Below are 7,771 nucleotides of genomic sequence, written 5' to 3'. Positions count from 1 at the left end.
CAAATCTGACTTCAGCAGCCCCAACAGCCGTTTCCTAAGCAGTTCCCTCCCTCCTAGAGCTGTGTGGTTCAAGTCAATGTAGACCCACCTGGCCTTCAACTCGCAGAGATCTGTCTGTCTGGAATTAAAGGCATGTACCACCAGCCTGGCCTGGTTGGATATTGTTGGATATAGACTCTTAGTACACTTCCAAAGTCTCTTTAAACTCTGCTGTAGGCTGTTAAACTTGAGTTTGCTCTGCAGTCCACATATCTGTATAGAGACATATGGATACAGTTACGATGTACCGTGAGAGTGGATATTAGTAAGTAAGATTGGAAAAAAGAACTTGTATTCACTTGGGCAGAAACCAAGGTAGGAGGGCTAAGTTAAACTGCTGTCACTGAACCCTAAACTTTGTGACTTTATTGTTATTGAATGCATTCTGACATTGCGGAAAGACAGAAGCATGCTTGTCTTGTTTCTAGAATAACACACTCATGACAGCCTCCCTTTTTAACAAGCTGGGTTGTGGTTTTTTCCCCTAACATTAATGAGTGTGTGTATTTGTGAACATGAAGATGTGCATATGCATGCCATGGTGTGCATGGGGTAGCCTGATCTAACTCAGGTCATCCTCTGAGCCATCTTGCTGGCCCAACACTTTTTAAAGATAGATCTGTATTTCTAAACTGACATAGAAGCTAATCTTATTTATTTCTTTATTCTAATCGGTTTTTCTAACATTGTCCTGTGTCCTGTCTTCTGGGCCTCCCCATCGCTAAGGTTTCCCAGCATGCTCTGGTATTCTTTTTCATCCAAACAATGAAATCTCCTCATTCTGGAAGGATAGATATCACTAGGTCATCGTTCCCTACCCCTCCACCCTTCTCAAGGTATTTATAAAATAATCACTGTTCTCAGAGAACAGTGTCCTTATTCATTCAGCAGGCTTTTATATGCAAGGCTATCCAAGGGACTCAGGACAGGAAGACACATTAGAAAGAATTTCTGCTCTTGAGGAAGTCACATTCTAACAGGGGAGAGGTCTGACCTGGAAACAAATGACTACAGCAGTCCCCAGTGGGCTGTGACAGAATTGTGCACAATTGCCAGAAAAATCTGGCTTTAGGGCGTGATTTATAAGGCAATCTTGCAGGAGAAATAATATACAATGGTATTGAGGGAAAATAAAGGATTTTTTGTTTTGTTTTGTTTTGTCCAACTCTACTTTTTAAAGACAAGGTCTCGCTATGTAGCCTTGGCTGTCTTAGAACTATGTAGACTAGGCTGTTTTTGAACTCTCAGACAGACTGACCTACCTCTGCCTCCTGAGTGCTGTCACTGGAGGCATGTACCACCATGCCAGGATGCTCCACTAAGATTTGAGAAAGAGCCTCACTATGTTACCCATGGCAGCCTTCGGTCTCTGCCTCAGCCTCTTGAGTGATGGAGCATCAGATGTGTGCTGTAGTGCAGAGCTAGCAAGGGCCTTTAAGTCAAAGGCTCTTTGTGACGTGCCTGGGGTAGTCATGGCGAAGCCTGGGAGCGTAGTGCCGGCTACCGTGCGGTCGGTCGGCCGCTCTTGGAGGCTCGGGACAGCCGCAGGCACGGTGGCAACAGCAGGCTTGGGGACAGCAGCGCTCGGCCTCACGGCTGGGACAGCGCAGCAAAGAAAAGAAGAAAGTGAATTGCAAGCCTAAGTAAGAACCAGGATGAGCAAGAAATTCCTTTTCGGCTCCGAGAGATTATGAGGATCTGACAGGAGATGAAAAAGACGCTAAGTAACAAGAAGAGAAAAAAAGGAGGCCCAGATGGCTTTCAAGAAGACATTGGAAAAGGAAGCGAAGGGGGAGGAGCCAGACATTGCTGTCCCCAAGTTCAAGCAAAGGAAGGGGGAGTCTGATGTGGCCTATGTCCAGCGCATGGAGCAGGAGGCCCAGCAAGAACCAGGCCCCTCGGCAGCCAGATGTGCAGGCAGCTCCCAAGAAGAAGTCTTAGAGGAAAAAAGCGTTCCAGAAGCGACGACTGGAAAAGGCCAAGAGAAAAAGGGAAGCAAGAGCCGTGGACAGATTGGAGCAGGAGCTACTGAAAGATATTGTGAAGTTTGGAGAAGTTGTGTTGCAGCCCCCAGAGCTGACAGTTCAGCCCAGGAGGAGCACAAGCAGAGATGCTCCTGGCAAGAAATCACTAATGCTGAAGATGCTGCTGTTGGGTCCTGGTGGCGGGTCCCCGGCTCTAGCCACCTCACTGGCCCGCCAGCAGATTCTGGGATAAGAGCGGGAACAGGCTGTGCAGGCTTACAGAGCCCTGAAGAAGCTGCAATGACACCTGCACAGACACCAGGCAGCTCCTCCCAGAGGCAGGGCCATGCTTGTCTGTGATGCAGAGACCCAGGGGTCTGATCCCCTGGAAACTGGTCTGGGAGCTGCTAGACCTGGGTAAGGGAGAGGCAGCGGATGTTCTCCTTGCATAGGGTCCTGAGAGTAAGCTTTCGGTTTGGAAGAGTGCTTTTCCTTCCTCTGAAGGTTGTCCTTATGAGTGACCACCACCGTATCCCATCTCATACAGGGCAAGCCCCCGCAGGCCAGCACTTGCCTGAGACACAGCTGGAAGGGCTGGTATTTTCCCGGAGCCTAAGTTCATTCTGAAACAAGTCTTGGCTGAGACAAGCCAGGACCACTGTAGAATGGACTCAATCCCTTAATCCAACTAATTACTGAAGCTGCTGGTGTAGGTCAGCCTACACCAATGTTTTAAGAAGCTCCCATGGCTTACTGCAACCATTGGAAGGCAGGGACAGACAGCAAAGCAGGTTAGTGGGCTGTGGAAGGGCAAGTGGGGGCTGGCAGTCAGCACTTTTTTTTAATTTGCTGCAGGGTTCTGTACAAATGACCAGAACTCCCAGCCCACGCTTGGTTTGGATAGAGAGGGGGTTTCAGTACTGACTGAGTGCCTTGAGGTAGACACATGAAAACCAGGTTTCAGTGGTTGACAGCACAGAGCATTTATACCAAGAGGCGAAAGAATTGGGTGTTCAAAGCCAGTCTTGACTTGAAGCAAACGTGTGGCCTGCCTGAACAGGTTGAGAGAGTCTCAAAAACCTTACTTAGACATCAAAAGAGCGAAGCTTGGACCCTTCTGGGGAAGCCCACAGTCCTCTCTAGCAGAGCCTCCGTCCAGCAAAGCTGGTCCTGGAGCCTAGTGGAGTCACCAGGGCACATCCTAGAGCCCCTGGGAGCCCTGGGATGTGACCTGAGAGCCTGTGGACTGAAAGTACAGTTGTAGCTTTCATGGCTTCTGCTGAATAGTTCTGTCAACTTGACCCAAGCTGAGATATGTGAGAGAAGGGAGCCACAAGTGCAGAAATGATGCCATAACATTGTCCTGTAGTCGAGCCTGTGGGTGGCTTTCATGGTCTATGATTGGTATGGGAGTGTCCGTCTCACAGGTGGGGGTGCCACCCCTGGACAGGTGGTCTTGGGTGTATGAGAAAACAGATTGAGTAAGCTTTAGAAAGCACTATTGGTAAGTATTTCCTCTCCATGGCTTCTGCCCCAGTTCCTGCCTCCAGATTACTAAACTTTAAAAACTGTTTCTTAAAATAATGTCCAATTTTTAATTCAAAATTTCTGTAAAACTCGCAAATTTTCTCTTAAGTTTAAAGATCTCTCAGCTTTATTCTCCTGCAATATCAAAAGTAACGTACACTTTTTTACTTCAAGTGGGAAGGTATGGGGCACACCCCCCATCTACAAGAGGTAAAACAAAGTTCTAATAGTGCAGACAATTCAGTGTTTAATACCAGTGTTTCATTCCTAATCCTCTGTGCTTTTCCGAGGGGCTTGGGTCACGTTCTTGCCCTACCCTCAGCAGCATATCCATAGCCTGCTTTCGAGATCCCAGTTGGCTCCATTTCATTGTTGACAGTATTTCTGGTGACTCTCACATGACACAGGCTAGGCTCCACATTGCGCCTGGGTCCTCTGTAGGAACCTATCCCTGTCACACACTGGCAAGCCCCTGTTGTTCTCCATGATTCCTTCATATCTTTAAAACCAATACCACCTGGATGACTCTTATGCTACAAACTTTGGCTGCCAACACAAGGTGCCTTGTTGCAAATGAATGCATGGATGTATACCTTTAATACTTTATTAAACAAGCATTTTTTAAAAAAATCATATCTTCAAATTTTTCGTTTGCATGACAAGAACTATCATACAAAAATACATCCTACCCCAAAATATCTCAGAGATCTGTTGTCACCTCCTTGGTTGGCCCAGTCCACATGGTCACCTTTATCAAGATGGTTGTGAACATCTGTCTTCTCTAAGCCTAGAAAAGATGACTTTCAGCCACATGTGTAGGCTTAGATATTTTTTTCAATACATACTTTAATAAGGGTTCTTAAACACTTCAACCTCTTTCTAGGCCACCTACCAGAGTAAGTGGTAAAGAAAGATAAATAGGAAGTGGGGGGTTGTGGACCTGTTTAGAACTCGTTCTTTGTGGGGAATTCCAATCTTCTTTGTCAGGATATTAACAGTCCAGTCCAAAACACTAAATACAAACCAGTAGCAGCAGCTCAATCCAGAAGAAACTGCAAGGCTCCACCACATTGGCACAAGTCTACAGGAGTGGCAAGAAGCAGCCAGGATACCTACCATGAGAAGTTCTTTGGCATTTTTTCTCTCTCTGAAGTCACAACAATCGCAGATCAGTGAAGACCAGCAAAGTGTTGCAAGGTGAACCAATGCAAGAGCATCCTCTCACTCCCTGTAGGGTTATATTCATATTCTTTCTAACCATCATGCACCCTCTCAAGCATCCACTCCAGCAACATATAACATGTCCTTTTATAAGGCAGCTTCCAGCAAAACACATGTCTGTTCTCAACAAAATATCCTCTCACATGTCTGCCTCAGCAAAGCATCCTCTCATAAGACAGCTTCCAGAAAAAAAAAAAAATCACATGACACAACTTGGTCTCCAAAGAAACCAGAAATTTGTGGTGAAGTCAAATGACATCTACCCTTCCCAACCCTATGAGTGGTGGCAACCAGCCATGCGGTTGCCTAAAGATGGTGGCAAGCCACATGTTATTTATATCCCCAAATGGAATCATGTCACATGGTTCCTTTAAGATTACTTATGCATAGACTTTTAACTATCAACTCTGTGTTATGAGATTTACTTCACTTTTCCCACAAATGTTACAGATTTTTAACCATACTCAATAAAATTAACTTATGAATCTTGAGGTACCAAATGTTCACATTAACAGAGTCTAATTTTTTTCGGCTCTTCTGCTTTGCTCTCTGTCACATTGCCAGGTGGCTTGACTAACACAGGACATAGATGAAAGTTTTAAATGTGCTTGGGTCTAAAGAATGGAGAGCCATAAACCAACTCTAGAGCCAGCTCTTCAATAAAGTAGAGTAGTGTCGGGAGCCATGGCCTCAGCCATGACCTTGTGGAAAATTTCTAGCTTACATAAACAGCCCTGAGAGAACACTCGTGGTCATAACAGAAAGAATGTTTGTGGGTAGAGAGGACACTGTGACTGTTGGTTCCAGGAGCTGAAGATTGCCACCTGACCTTCGGAGGACCCCCGGGCTCTTCCCCCCTCCCTTGAAGCCTCGTCTTTCTTATATTGCAATCCCAGAATAAGGTTTTCAGAGCTTAATCAGTCCAATTATCTTGCTCTCTCATTCTTTGTGTTTCTTTTTTTTTTTTTTTAAAGATTTATTTATTTATTTATTTATTATATGTAAGTACACTGTAGCTATCTTCAGACACTCCAGAAGAGGGTGTCAGATCTCATTACAGATGGTTGTAAGCCACCATGTGGTTGCTGGGAATTGAACTCAGGACCTTTGGAAGAGCAATCAATGCTCTTAACCCCTGAGCTATCTCGCCAGCCCCCTCTTTGTGTTTCTTGTCCTTCCCATTCTCTCTTCCCTGCCCTAGGTCTCCAATGATTATCCCTGCAAGTCGGGGCAGAGCAGTATAAAACAACTCCAATGTTATGTACACCCAAAAGACATCTGAGCTCCTGCAAACTTGAATTCAGTGACCAAAGTGCTCAGAGATAAATACTGAGCCCCGCCCATAAAAGCAGTCATGGTAGTGGTAGTGGTTGGAGGCTGGTGGCAGCAGATACAATATATATATATATATATATATATATATATATATATATATATATATATATATATATCCATTTCTGTCTCAGATCCATGTGTGCAACAAAACTTACAGACACGCCAAGAAACACAGACCAATCCACATACACAAAACACACAGAAAATTTTTAACCAACCCAGAACCAGGCAGCCAAATGATGCCTTAGTATTTGCCCTGGAAATATTGGGGTCCCTTTCCATTCCCTGAGTGTCCCAGACCAGGATCCCAGAGAACAGAACAGACTATGATTCATGAGGAGGCCTCTATTGCTGCTTGCTGCATTTTTCTGCATGGCAGTTCACTCCAATAGTCCACAAACCAAAGGCAGCCATGGAGCCTTGGACCATCTTGAGGCACATGCCCCCTGATGTGGCTCCTTGGCTCTAGAGTTTCAGAATGACAGTCCAGTTTTAGAGTTTGGGTGGCTGGTCTGAATCTTGCTGGGGCCTCCAGAAAAATGTTAAACCACCAGTCCAGAATAAGACCACGACCACAATTTTAAACCAAATTTGAAGCAAGCTTTAATTAAATACTGGATAGGCGGATGGACTCTGGCAAGTTCCATACTTGAGTCCATACTTGGCCATGCATTATGTATTTCAGAGGCTTAAAAAGACAAAACCACAGGGCCACTTTATTTCCCATCAGGTTCTATTAGGGGCAAGCATCCATCCTGATATATTTCCTGCCCACATACAATCTGCCCACATGAAATCAAGCATATTCAGTGCAGATGGTTCAAACAAACTTGTTTAAGGGAGTCAAAACATGGCTTGTTTTATTCTCTAAACAAGAGCCTCAGGCATTTCAGGAAGCATGTGTGCTTCGGCAAGGGGACTATGGGTTAGGGGCATTTTTGTTCCATGGCTCTCTTAGACACAGGAATTACAAGTTAAGATATGACTTTTGCTTTCATGGTACATGTACATACATGTAGGCAAGCTCTCACGCACGTGAAGAAAAACGATGTAGCTGCCTTACTGTGAGTTTCATCATCATTCATTAGGTTTCAGATTTAATGCATAAAATGCATCATAAATTTTCATATTGTTTCTTGGCCAGACCTTGGTCACTATTAGTTCTCCCTTCCTAACTTGGCCTAAATAACTAATAGGAACAACACCCAAGCTTGAAATTGCTTGAGTGAAGCTCTGCTCTGGAACTAAGCTATGACACATCTACATATCATGTGGGATAAGCATTTTGTACCTACAGTAAATAGAGAACATTGCCTAATTCTCACAGAAGAGTGGGGTTTTGCAAGAGAGGACGTGACCATTGCATTAGGAAATAAAAATAGCCTTTCTTCTCATTTGTAATGCTTATGGAGAGGTGTGTGAATTATAGATTACTGGATTATTTATTCATATTTATCCTGTTCTGAAAAAGGATGTGAAACAGGTGAGGTAGATACAGATAACACATCAGCAGTGAACTATGTGGGTTGGTTTCTTTACCCAGAACTGTGGAACGCAATTCCACACACAATCATGAGAACATAATAAAGGCAGTGGCTTTTGTGTTGGAGCAGCCAGATGCAGACGCTGCATAACTCGCTACTGTGGCTGTCTTCTCTGTGGCATAGCCTACCCTCGCCACAGTA

At 44.7% G+C, this 7,771-nt stretch overlaps 1 pseudogene; it reads left to right on the top strand.

Moving 5' to 3' along the window:
* The first annotated feature begins 1,511 nt into the window (after positions 1–1,511).
* LOC110304070 lies at positions 1,512–2,363 on the top strand (annotated as a pseudogene).
* Positions 2,364–7,771: the final 5,408 nt, after the last annotated feature.

The sequence above is a fragment of the Mus caroli genome, chromosome 10 (assembly GCF_900094665.2).
Source record: "Mus caroli chromosome 10, CAROLI_EIJ_v1.1, whole genome shotgun sequence".
NCBI lineage: Eukaryota > Metazoa > Chordata > Mammalia > Rodentia > Muridae > Mus > Mus caroli.
The sequence above is the reverse complement of the archived record's forward strand: the minus strand, read 5'-3'. Positions and strand labels throughout refer to the sequence as shown.